Consider the following 13,953-nt stretch of genomic DNA (forward strand, 5'->3'; position numbering starts at 1 on the left):
TAGGGGCGACGCCGCTGACACTGACACGAGGCCGATGTACGGGTGCGTGCTCACTATTACCGCCCCTCAGAGGTACGTGGGCGCCCATACCCGCTCCATGATGTTGACTAGGACTGTGCCGAGCTAGGACCTTCCTGCCGATGTGGACATGGAAGACGCATGGTATGGTCCCCCCCCCCAACATGGTGCACAGGGACTCCAACGAGGTTCACCTGGACATATGCATTACCAAGTTAAATGATGATCATTAGTCTTCGCTCAATGTAATCCGCTGTCTATGCATGTGGAGACTTCTTATTTATATAGTATAGAACCTTCCATGCATGATCTTGCTCTATTAGAGTATCGCGCTTGAATAAAAGTTTATCCATTTATGGTTTTGTCTAGAATCTTCCATGTATGCTTTTGCGCCATTAGAGTTCTCGCTTGCCATTTATGAGATTAACTGAGAATTTTTACTATAGTACTGGTGAAAGACTTATGATGAACCATTTCTTACATCTCCTCTGCCCCCTTCCAAATCATCCTGATTTAATCCCTCCGTCTAGGTGTATAAGAGCATGGTTAATACTTAATAGTATAGCCAACTGTTGACTATAAGAAAGTGCCATGTCATCTGTAGCCAACATGTATAACAATCGATACTCAAAAACTAATTCTTAAAGATCTTTTCTTGCAAAGCACAATAAGTGTTATTTCTTCACAAGTTTTGGATGCAGGTTGAACAGTTGAACGCTTTTGTTTGCAAAAGATACTTTTTTCTCTATTTCCTTTTTTCTCTATTTCACCAGGACCTTTGTGAGCTCTAGAGATGAAATAATATCCGAAGAAACCTATCGATACCCATTACACATGAGATGACCCCCACATCCTTTGTCAAAATAAAAAACTCCCCGATCAATGCACTTCACTGTTCCGTGTAACTCACGGGCACCTTACTATAGATTAGTACGACCAAAAATTAAACTAAGATTATATATAGTACGATAAATGCTCATGCATGTCACCTAAATTATATCATTGAAAACTATGTTCAAATACGAATCCGAGGATATAGTTTTTGTTGACATGCACTAACATTTTGTTAGGTAAATCTTCAGTCAAATTCAATGGGTGACTAATAAACCACGACCGATATAGTACTAGTTTAGAGGGCGGCACTGCACGGGAGTCTCACCCCGCTCGTGGTGCGGCAGTAAAGCCATCATATCACAAAACCCAACCACCGGTAACAAGTGGCCTGGTAAAATAAACGGACAAGCAACCATCACATCCCTCCATCTTTTTTGCATTTCATCTCTCTGCATTTACTTTCTCCGGTTCATCTCGCACACTCGATCCCTAGCTACTACTCCTAGGGCCAGTTCTTTTGGCGGCTTAAAAAATAAGCCGTCTCTTCCCCAGCTATTCCCATAAGACTAGTCACAATGGAGAGTAACATTAAGGCGCCTCACTCATTTATTTGGGCTTCTAAATGACTACTAGTACCTCTGTCCTGGTTTATTCGTTACCAGTGTAATTTGTGCTAAATTTTGACCAAAGATTTAACTGATAAAATGTTAGTGCATGTGACATGCACAAACATAGTTAAATTTATGGTCAAAATTTGACACAGATTACAATGGGGACCAATAAACCAGGACGGAGGTAGTAGTTATGGGATTACTAATCTAGAAGCCTAAAAGAACTGGCCCCTGGTACTCCTAGTAGTAGTACTCAAGTTGGAATTCCAACATGGCACAACTTCTTAGGCAAAAAATTCGATACCTGGTGTAGGAAGCAGTTTGGGAATTTGCATGCCTTCCCGACCAGTGAGATACTCTGTAAAAAGTACGATAGAGAAATAACCACAGAGAAGGAAGCTAAAAGTAAACAATCAAACGAGCATTTTTGCATTTGTTTTGCATTGAGTCGTTTCACAAGCTTGACTAGTGTTGTTTTTCTACTTTTACAAAAACTGCATCGTAATGTTAAAACGTGCATTTGCACGTACATAAGTAATAGTAGTACTCCCTCCATCTAGGTGTATAAGTGTTCCCTCCTGCTTGGTCATGGTGCACAACCAAATATGACTTATTCACATGGACGGAGGGAGTAGCACAGTCTGCAAGCATATATAGAGAGAGACGTGTAGTGCGATAGTATATAATAAAGTTTGTGCTATATGCACATACTTACAAAATGTGTACGGATACACAAGGTTTCCAAACTTTTCCTTTTACATACTTAATTAAGGACGCTAATAATTCCCGAACGTTCGAGATTCATCATTTGCGCGTCCCAAAACTAATGAGATCACCTTACGAAGCTAAATTATATTCCTAATAAAAGCCACGACGCTCACAGGAGCACTTGCAGTGTGCCACGAGTGCCCTGGTGCGTGGCCGTTTCCCAGCGCGCCGACACAATGCCTCTTCCTCAGCCTCACAACTCGCAAGGTGTTGATTGGTGGCTTGCCGACGGGCGAGCGCGATCTCGCCGGTGTGGTGCTCCGGCGCCAACCGATACTCCTCCTCGCTGGAAGCATGCACCCGGTCCACGTACCGCCAAGCGTAGATGAGGTGCTTGGGCCCGACTACACTCAGGGATTTGGCACGGGCGTCCTCCGCCACCCTCACGGCCCTCGCACGAGCCTTCTGCCAAAGAGCCAATTGCCTGACTCCCTCGGACAGGACATAGGCCTGCCAGGAAACTTGCCCCGCGGCGCGCTTCTCTTCCTCGGACTTCTTCACCGCCTCTATTTTGGGGCGCTCTGCCGAAGGCAAAGCCTCCCACAAGGCGACATCCATTTCTTTCCAAAGCTCCTCAACGCTGGGGGGGGGGCTCGGCGGGTGGCGTGGCGTTCTCCTCGTAGCGGGGAGCCGACGCGTCATCCAACGCGCATGCTGGCGAGATTGGGAACGCCGATGCATCCACCTCGATGCGTCGCGGCGAGGAGCGGAACGCCGATGCGTCCTCCTCGACTAGTGGCGGCGAGGAACGGAACGGTGACACGTGACCGTCCGCGCGGTGCAGCGAGGGGCGCCTAGGGCTTCGGAGGGGCGATGCCATGGTGGTCGAAGTGAGATGGTGATATGGAGGGGGAGGAGATAGCGATGAACGTGAGTGTTCTTTCGAATGCCGTGGGAGGCACAATATTTATAGCGAGCAATGGCACATCTATGTAAGATATGAACTAAGCTGCACTGACTTAACTACAGGTCTAGTTGCATCACTAACATGTGGGCCAGACGCCTGTTGGGCCCACATGTCAGTGACCCAATGCACCTGCAGTTAAGTAACTGAAGCAGCGTCCCGTATGATATGTTGAGTGATTAACGTAATAGCTATGTAACATCCCAAATTTTCAATTTGGAATGTTATACATAGGTCATCATATGCATATCATATTTTATTTGCTTTTGGTTTTGATGCTAGAAATCCTAAGCAACTCAAGGACCCACGGAGAGAGTTGGGGGTTTTATTATTTTCATATTTGAATTTTCTCAAATATTGAAAAGAGGATCATTTTGGTTTTAATTATTTTTCTCTCCGAAATATTTCAATATAAAAATAAATGAGAGGAGATAATATGACTTCTCCAAAATAAAAGAAATATTGGAGGAAAAATGTTAAAATCAAATAAATAATTTCATTTGGATTTTTATTGCTATTTATTTGAATTAGAAAAATATGCATTTTTTCAAAATTGCATTTTTAGGCCAAGAAAATGTTCACTTTGTTCTAAATATTTTATTTAGACGGTGAAAATTGTTTTTGGCATTTTTAGATTTTTTTTATATATTTCTTCAGGTTTTTTCTTTTGGCGCAATTATAAAAAAACTTCGGACCGACTGGGCCGAAGCCCAGCCGGCCCAGCGCCGCTCGCCCCGACCCCGAGCCAGTCTCCCAGCGCCGCACGCCGCCGCGCCGTCGTTGCCTCAGACTCCCGCCGCCGCCTTGCCCCTCCTCCAAACCGCCCCCTCCCCCTCGTCCTTATAAGCCACCTCCTCGCCCCCACTTCGCCACCCCGAGCCGCCGCTGCCGCCTGTCGTGCTGTGCCGAGCCCCGCTGCCTCGCCGTCAACCGCCCCGCCTCGCCGAATTCTCGCCGCCGCCGTTGGATCCGCCGCCGCCGGTTCTTTTTGGTTTTTAGGTAAAAACCGCCGGTTTTTTATAAAACTCTAGATTGGTTTTTTTATTTTGTTTAGATCGGTTCAGTTATTTGTTGGTTACGTTATTTAGCGAGCGTCCGCTCGTTAGTTCATTTTTCACAAATGCGTTCGCCCGTTCGTCTCTGTTAACGAAAGTTCACGCCATAGATTTATTCTTTTTCTGTTTTTTTGGCCAGGGACCTATCTGCGATTACTTTTATCACATATTAGCCCCTGATCTTCAAACCGTCGCCGTTTCTAAACCGGTCATCCAAATCCAGTGAAACCAACGCCAAAATCTTCATCTCGAGCCCCTCTTTGTTTTTAATCTACTTCAACAAGGTTTTGACAATTTAAAATTTGGTTTGAAGAAGATTTGATTTCGAAGTTCTTTTGACCGTAGTTTCAGTTCCGTAGCTCCGATTCGATTGATTCTTTTTGCAGATCGAATCTCTTTAGTTGAACTTTCAGATTTGATCTTCTTATTTGAGTTTTACCCTTGCATCTATGCTTGAGTGCTTTTGTATGTTATTGTTTGTTTGCAATAAAATTCCAGGAGTGTGAAGCGTGCTACTATGAGTCTCTAGGGTTTGCAGAGCGTCAACAAGGCAAGTAACACATTGATCATACCCCTTTATTACCCAGTTTTTATGCATTAGTTACAACCCTCAAACATTGCATGATTAGGTTGTGATTAACATGTGGGTATTAGGAAGTAGTTGATGAGGTAAAACCTATTGCCCTTTTATTATCAAACCCTTGGGAGTTACTTCTATGTTATGCTTATGTTGCCATGCTATGCTCGTAGACGTGGATTGGGTTTGAGTGTATCCATGATAGATGTGAGATTGTTAATTAATGGCTAAACTTAAGGTGGCTACTAAATACACATCTGGGTGGATTGGTTGCGGGCACCTGGAGAATCCAGTGTTGTCCTAGGATATCCCGGAGTACCCGTGTGATCATCCTATGCTTCGCCACCTAGGCTCAAAGGGATCATAAGATTATTCATGCTAGAAACTTCCGTGTGCAGCCACAAGCTATTATGAGCTCTAGCATAGTTGATTATGTTGCATGACCTCTTTCAGTGGTGGGCTAGCAGATGTAGGGGGAAGTAGGTGTAACTGTCCACCCAGAGTAAAGAGTTAATGTTTCGGAAAGACTGTGTCTTGGTCATCCGTTTCTCAAACGTCATGTAGTGCGAGAAATTCAACGGGGGAGATAGGGTCTTGTCGGGAAAAGTGCGCAAACCTTTGTAGAGTGTACAAACTAATCATGGTTAGCCGTGTCCCCGGTTATGGACATCTTGAGTATCTGGTTCTTGGATTATCATGTTGATCTCATCACTCTTTTAATTAATTTGTTGGGTTAAATACTGCTTAATTTGGGATTGAGTTGGAGGAACCTTCTCAATGTTTAACAACTACCATGATAGTTAAACAAAATATATTCCTTTGTTGTAGGGAAAATTTGGCTTTTCGCAAAACATTATAACCATAGAGCCTCCACCAACCATATATACATGTAGTGATAGCATTTATCCTGTTGATTGCTCTACTGTGTTATATTGCCAGCATATTCCATGTGCTGACCCGTTTCGGGCTGCAACATATCATGTTGCAGACTTTTCAGACGAAGAGTAAGGTGCGCTAGGTTGTTGTCGTGTACTCAGCTATGTCGTTGGAGTTGATGGACTCACTTTATCTTCCAAGCCTTCCGTTGTTATCTTATTTAGATGGCCTTAAGCCATATTTATTGTAATAAGTTTCTCTTGAGACTATTGATATAATAAGTGTGTGATTGCTACTCTGTTATAATTCCTTCAAGTACTATGTGTGTCAGTATTAGCGATCCAGGGATGACACTTATGCACAGAGATTTGACCGTCTGAGGTCGGATTGCTACAAGCTATGTGGGCATATTTGTTGGAGTAAATTACGGGGGAGGGAAGGGGTGGAAATATTGCTGGTCACAATGGATTGGACGAGTGCATGGGGGGAGAGTCATGCACGCAGATTTTTTCCACATGGGGTGGAGTGGTGGGACTGCCGGAGGGAAAAGGAAAGTCAAGCAGGCATATTGTTTTCAAACATGGAGAGGAAAAGATTTGGAGACGAACGGGCTTCCTGTAGGTATGGGGAACGGTGCATAATAAGTCATCTTGCATGCCGGGCTAGGTATAGTCTCAAGTCATTAAAAACATACACGCCCCACACATGTTCAGATTTCAAGGTGCACTAAATTATTGCATGCCATGATTAAGACTGGCCATAATGGTGGTATCTGTTGGGGAACGTAGTAATTTCAAAAAAATTCCTACGTACATGCAAGATCATGGTGATGCACAACAATGAGAGGGGAGAGTGTGTCCACGTACCCTCGTAGACCGAAAGAGGAAGCGTTAGCACAACACGGTTGATGTAGTCGTACGTCTTCACGATCCGACCGATCAAGTACCGGACGCATGACACCTCCGAGTTATGCACACGTTCAACTCGATGACGTCCCTCGAACTCCGATCCAGCCGAGTGTTGCGGGAGAGTTTCATCAGCACGACGGCGTGGTGACGATGATGATGTTCTACTGACGCAGGACTTCGCCTAAGCACCGCTACGATATGATCGAGGTGGATTATGGTGGAGGTGGGCACCGCACACGGCTAAGAGATCAAGAGATCAATTGTTGTGTCTTTTGGGTGCCCCCTGCCCCGTATATAAAGGAGTGGAGGAGGGGGAGGGCCGGCCCTCTCTATGGCGCGCCCTAGGGAAGTCCTACTCCCACAGGGAGTAGGATTCCCCCTTTCCTAGTAGAACTAGGAGCCCTTCCAAGTATTAGGAGTAGGAGGGAAGGAAAGGGAAGGGAAAAGGAGAAGTAAGGAAGGGGGCGCCCCCCTCCCTAGTCCAATTTGGACCAGCCCATGGGGAGGGGTGCTGCCACCCTTTGAGGCCTTTCTCTCCTTTCCCGTATGGCCCATTAAGGCCCAATACGAATTCCCGTAACTCCCTGCTACTCCCGAAAATACCCGAATCACTCGGAACCTTTTCGATGTCCGAATATAGTCGTCCAATATATCGATATTTACATCTCGACCATTTCGAGACTCCTCATCATGTCCCCGATCTCATCCGGCACTCCGAACTCCTTCGGTACATCGAAACACATAAACTCATAATATAACCGTCATCGAACTTTAAGCGTGCGGACCCTATGGGTTCGAGAACTATGTAGACATGACCGAGACACGTCTCCGGTCAATAACCAATAGCGGAACCTGGATGCTCATATTGGCTCCTACATATTCTACGAAGATCTTTATCGGTCAAACCGCATAACAACATACGTTGTTCCCTTTGTCATCGGTATGTTACTTGCCCGAGATTCGATCGTCGGTATCTCAATACCTAGTTCAATCTCGTTACCGGCAAGTCTCTTTACTCGTTCCGTAACACATCATCCCACAACTAACTCATTAGTTGCAATGCTTGCAAGGCTTATAGTGATGTGCATTACCGAGTGGGCCCAGAGATACCTCTCCGACAATCGGAGTGACAAATCCTAATCTCGAAATATGCCAACCCAACAAGTACCTTTGGAGACACCTGTAAAGCACCTTTATAATCACCCGGTTACGTTGTGACGTTTGGTAGCACAAAAAGTGTTCCTCCGGTAAACGGGAGTTGCATAATCTCATAGTCATAGGAACATGTATAAGTCATGAAGAAAGCAATAGCAACAAACTAAACGATCAAGTGCTAAGCTAACGGAATGGGTCAAGTCAATCACATCATTCTCCTCATGATGTGATCCCGTTAATCAAATGACAACTCATGTCTATGGTTAGGAAACATAACCATCTTTGATCAACGAGCTAGTCAAGTAGAGGCATACTAGTGACATACTGTTTGTCTATGTATTCACACATGTATTATGTTTCCGGTTAATACAATTCTAGCATGAATAATAAACATTTATCATGATATAAAGAAATAAATAATAACTTTATTATTGCCTCTAGGGCATATTTCCTTCAGTCTCCCACTTGCACTAGAGTCAATAATCTAGTTCACATCGCCATGTGATTTAATACCAATAGTTCACATCACCATGTGATTAACACCCATAGTTCACATCGACATGTGACCAACACCCAAAGGGTTTACTAGAGTCAATAATCTAGTTCATATCGCTATGTGATTAACACCCAAAAGAGTACTAAGGTGTGATCATGTTTTGCTTGTGAGAGAAGTTTAGTCAATGGGTCTGCCACATTCAGATCCGTAAGTATTTTGCAAATTTCTATGTCAACAATGCTCTGCATGGAGCTACTCTAGCTAATTGCTCCCACTTTCAATATGTATCCAGATTGAGATTTAGAGTCATCTAGATCAGTGTCAAAATTTGCATCGATGTAACCCTTTACGACGAACCTTTTTGTCACCTCCATAATCAAGAAACATATCCTTATTCCACTAAGGATAATTTTGACCGTTGTCCAGTGATCTACTCCTAGATCACTATTGTACCCCTTGCCAAAAATAGTGTAGGGTATACAATAGATCTGGTACACAGCATGGCATATTTTATAGAACCTATGGCCAAGGCATAGGGAATGACTTTCATTCTCTTTCTATCTTCTGTCGTGGTCAGGATTTGAGTCTTACTCAGTTTCACACCTTGTAAAACAAGCAAGAACTCTTTCTTTGACTGTTCCATTTTGAACTACTTCAAAATCTTGTCAAGGTATGTACTCGTTGAAAAAACTTATCAAGCGTCTTGATCTATCTGTATAGATCTTGATGCTCAATATGTAAGTAGCTTCACCGAGGTCTTTCTTTGAAAAACTCTTTTCAAACACTCCTTTTTGCTTTGCAGAATAATTCTACATTATATCCAATCAACAAAATGTCATTCACATATACTTATCAGAAATGCTGTAGTGCTCCCACTCACTTTCTTGTAAATACAGGCTTCACCGTCAAATCTGTATAAAACTATATGCTTTGATCAACTTATCAAAGCGTATATTCCAACTCTGAGATGCTTGCACCAGTCCATAGATGGATTGCTGGAGCTTGCATATTTTGTTAGTACCTTTAGGATTGACAAAACCTTCTAGTTGCATCATATACAACTCTTCTTTAATAAATCCATTAAGGAATGCCGTTTTGTTTATCCATTTGCCAGATTTCATAAAATGCGGCAATTGCTACCATGATTCAGACAGACTTAAACATAGATACGAGTGAGAAACTCTCATCGTAGTCAACACCTTGAACTTGTCGAAAAACCTTTTTACGACAATTCTAGCTTTGTAGATAGTAACACTACTATCAGCGTCCATCTTCCTCTTGAAGATCCATTTAATCTCAATGGCTCGCCGATCAATGGGCAAGTCAATCAAAGTCCATACTTTGTTATCATACATGGATCTCATCTCAGATTTCATGGCCTCAAGCTATTTCACGGAATTTGGGCTCATCATCGCTTCCTCATAGTTCGTAGGCTCGTCATGGTCAAGTAACATGACCTCTAGAACAGGATTACCATACCACTCTGGTGCGGATCTTACTCTGGTTTACCTACGAGGTTCAGTAGCAACTTGATCTGAAGTTACATGATCATCATCATTAGCTTCCTCACTAATTGGTGTAGTAGTCACAGGAACATACTTCTGTGATGAACTACTTTCCAATAAGGGAGCAGGTACAGTTACCTCATCAAGTTCTACTTTCCTCCCACTCACTTCTTTCGAGAGAAACTCCTTCTCTAGAAAGGATCCATTCTCAGCAATGAATATCTTGCCTTCGGATCTGTGATAGAAGGTGTACCCAACATTTTCTTTTGGGTATCCTATGAAGATGCACTTCTCCGATTTGGGTTTGAGCTTATCAGGTTGAAACTTTTTCACATAAGCATTGCAACCTCAAACTTTAAGAAACGACAGCTTAGGTTTCCTGGCAAACCATAGTTCATAGGGTGTCATCTCAACGGATTTAGATGGTGCCCTATTTAATGTGAATGTAGCTGTCTCTAATGCATAACCCCAAAACGATAGTGGTAAATCGGTAAGAGATATCATAGACCGCACCATATCTAATAAAGTACGGTTATGATGTTCGGACACACCATTACACTGTGGTGTTCCAGGTGGCGTGAGTAGTGAAACTATTTCACATTGTTTTAACTGAAGGCCAAACTTGTAACTCAAATATTTTACTTCTGCGGTCATATCGTAGAAACTTTTATTTGTGTTACGATGATTCTCCACTTCACTCTGAAATTCTTCAAACTTTTCAAATGTTTCAGGCTTGTGTTTCATCAAGTAGATATACTCATATCTGCTCAAATCATCTGTGAAGATCAGAAAATAATGATACCTGCCGCGAGCTTCAATATTCATGGGACCACATACATCAGTATGTATGATTTCCAACAAATCTGTTGCTCGCTCCATTGTTCCGGAGAACGGAGTCTTAGTCATCTTGCCCATGAGGCATGGTTCGCAAGCATCAACTGATTCATAATCAAGTGATTCCAAAAGCCCATCAGCATGGATTTTCTTCATGCACTTTACACCAATATGACCTAAACAGCAGAGCCACAAATAAGTTGCACTATCATTATTAACTTTGCATCTTTTGGCTTCAGTATTATAAAAATGTGTATCACCACGATCGAGATTCAACAAACCATTTTCATTAGGTGCATCACCATAGAATGTTTTATTCATGTAAACAGAACAACAATTATTCTCTAACTTACATGAATAACCGTATTGCAATAAACATGATCCAATCTTATTCATGCTCAACGCAAACACTAAATAACACTTATTTAGGTTCAACACTAATCCTGAAAGTATAGGGAGTGTGTGATGATGATCATATCAATCTTGGAACCACTTCCAACACACATCGTCACTTCACCCTTAACTAGTCTCTGTTCATTCCGCAACTCCCGTTTCGAGTTACTACTCTTAGCAACTGAACCAGTGTCAAATACCGAGGGGTTGCTACAAACACTAGTAAAATACACATCAATAACATGTATATCAAATATACGTTTGTTCACTTCGCCATCCTTTCTTATCCGCCAAATTCTTGGGGTAGTTCCCCTTCCAGTGACCAGTCCCTTTGCAGTAGAAGCACTTAGTCTCAGGCTTAGGTCCAGACTAGGTCTTCTTCACTTGAGCAGCAACTTGCTTGCCGTTCTTCTTGAAGTTCCCCTTCTTCCCTTTGCCCTTTTTCTTGAAACTAGTGATCTTGTTAACCATCAACACTTGATGCTCTTTCTTGATTTCTACCTCCGTCGATTTCAACATCACGAAGAGCTTGGGAATTGTTTCCGTTATCCCTTGCATATTATAGTTCATCACTAAGTTCTACTAACTTGGTGATGGTGACTAGAGAATTTTGTCAATCACTATTTTATCTGGAAGATTAACTCCCACTTGATTCAAGCGATTGTAGTACCCAGACAATCTGAGCACATGCTCACTGCTTGAGCTATTCTCCTCCATCTTTTAGCTATAGAACGTGTTGGAGACTTCATATCTCTCAACTCGGGTATTTGCTTGAAATATTAACTTCAACTCCTGGAACATCTCATATGGTCCACGATGTTCAAAACATCTTTGAAGTCCCGATTCTAAGCCGTTAAGCATGGTGCACTAAACTATCAAGTAGTCATCATATTGAGCTAGCCAAACGTTCATAACGTCTGCATCTGCTCCTGCAATAGGCCTATCACCTAGCGGTGCATCAAGTACATAATTCTTCTGTGCAGTAATGAGGATAAACCTCAGATCATGGATCCAATCCGCATCATTGCTACTAACATTTTTCAACATAATTTTTCTCTAGGAACACAATAAATTGGGAGCAACATCGCGATCTATTGATCTACACCATAGATATGCTAATACTATCAGGACTAAGTTCATGATAAATTAAAGTTCAATTAATCATATTACTTAAGAACTCCCACTTAGATAGACATCCCTCTAATCTTCTAAGTGATCACGTGATCCATATCAACTAAACCATAACCGATCATCACGTGAAATGGAGTAGTTTTCAATGGTGAACATCATTATGTTGATCATATCTACTATATGATTCACGCTCGACCTTTCGGTCTCCAGTGTTCCGAGGCCATATCTGCATATGCTAGGCTCGTCAAGTTTAACCTGAGTATTCTGCGTGTGCAAAACTGGCTTGCACCCGTTGTAGATGGACGTAGAGCTTATCACACCCGATCATCACGTGGTGTCTGGGCACAACGAACTTTGGCAACGGTGCATACTCAGGGAGAACACTTATACCTTGAAATTTTAGTAAGGGATCATCTTATAAAGCTACCGTCGAACTAAACAAAATAAGATGTATAAAAGATAAACATCATATGCAATCATGATATGTGACATGATATGGCCATGATCATCTTGCACCTTTGATCTCCATCTCCAAAGTACTGTCATGATCTCCATCGTCACCGGCATGGCACCATGATCTCCATCATCTTAATATATATCAATGCGTCGTCACATGGTCGTCTCGCCAACTATTGCTCTTGCAACTATTGCTATCGCGTAGCGATAAAGTAAAGCAATTATTTGGCGCTTGCATCTTATGCAATAAAGAGACAACCATAAGGCTTCTTCCAGTTGCCGATAACTTCAACAAAATATGATCATCTTATACAACAACTTATATCTCGTCACGTTTTGACCATATCACATCACAACATACCCTGCAAAAACAAGTTAGACGTCCTCTACTTTGTTGTTGCAAGTTTTTACGTGGCTGCTACGGGCTGAGCAAGAACCGTTCTTACCTACGCATCAAAACCACAACGATAGTTTGTCAAGTTAGTGCCGTTTTAACCTTCTCAAGGACTGGGCGTAGCCACACTCGGTTCAACTAAAGTTGGAGAAACTGACACCCGCCAGCCACCTGTGTGCAAAGCACGTCGGTAGAACCAGTCTCGCGTAAGCGTACGCGTAATGTCGATCCGGGCCGCTTCATCCAACAATACCGCCAAACCAAAGTGTGACATGCTGGTAAGCAGTATGACTTATATCGCCCACAACTCACCTGTGTTCTACTCGTGCATATTACATCAACGCATAAAACCCGGCTCTGATACCACTGTTGGGGAACGTAGTAATTTCAAAAAAAATCCTACGCACATGCAAGATCATGGTGATGCACAGCAACGAGAGGGGAGAGTGTGTCCACGTACCCTTGTAGATCAAAAGCGGAAGCGTTAGCACAACACAGTTGATGTAGTCGTACGTCTTCACGATCTGACCGATCAAGTACCGAACGCACGGCACCTCCGAGTTATGCACACGTTCAACTCGATGACGTCCCTCGAACTCCGATCCAGCCGAGTGTTGAGGGAGAGTTTCATCAGCACGACGGCGTGGTGACGATGATGATGTTCTACCGACGCAGGGCTTCGCCTAAGCACCGCTACGATATGATCGAGGTGGATTATGGTGGAGGGGGGCACCGCACACGGCTAAGAGATCAAGAGATCAATTGTTGTGTCTTTGGGGTGCCCCTGCCCCCGTATATAAAGGAGTGGAGGAGGGGGAGGGCCGGCCCTCTCTATGGTGCGCCCTAGGGGTGTCCTACTGCCACCGGGAGTAGGATTCCCCCTTTCCTAGTAGAACTAGGAGCCCTTCCAAGTATTAGGAGTAGGAGGGAAGCAAAGGGAAGGGAAAAGGAGAAGGAAGGAAGGGGGCACCCCCCTCCCTAGTCCAATTCAGACCAGCCCATGGGGAGGGGTGCTGCCACCCTTTGAGGCCTTTCTCT

Source organism: Triticum dicoccoides, chromosome 1A, assembly GCF_002162155.2.
Source record: "Triticum dicoccoides isolate Atlit2015 ecotype Zavitan chromosome 1A, WEW_v2.0, whole genome shotgun sequence".
Lineage (NCBI taxonomy): Eukaryota > Viridiplantae > Streptophyta > Magnoliopsida > Poales > Poaceae > Triticum > Triticum dicoccoides.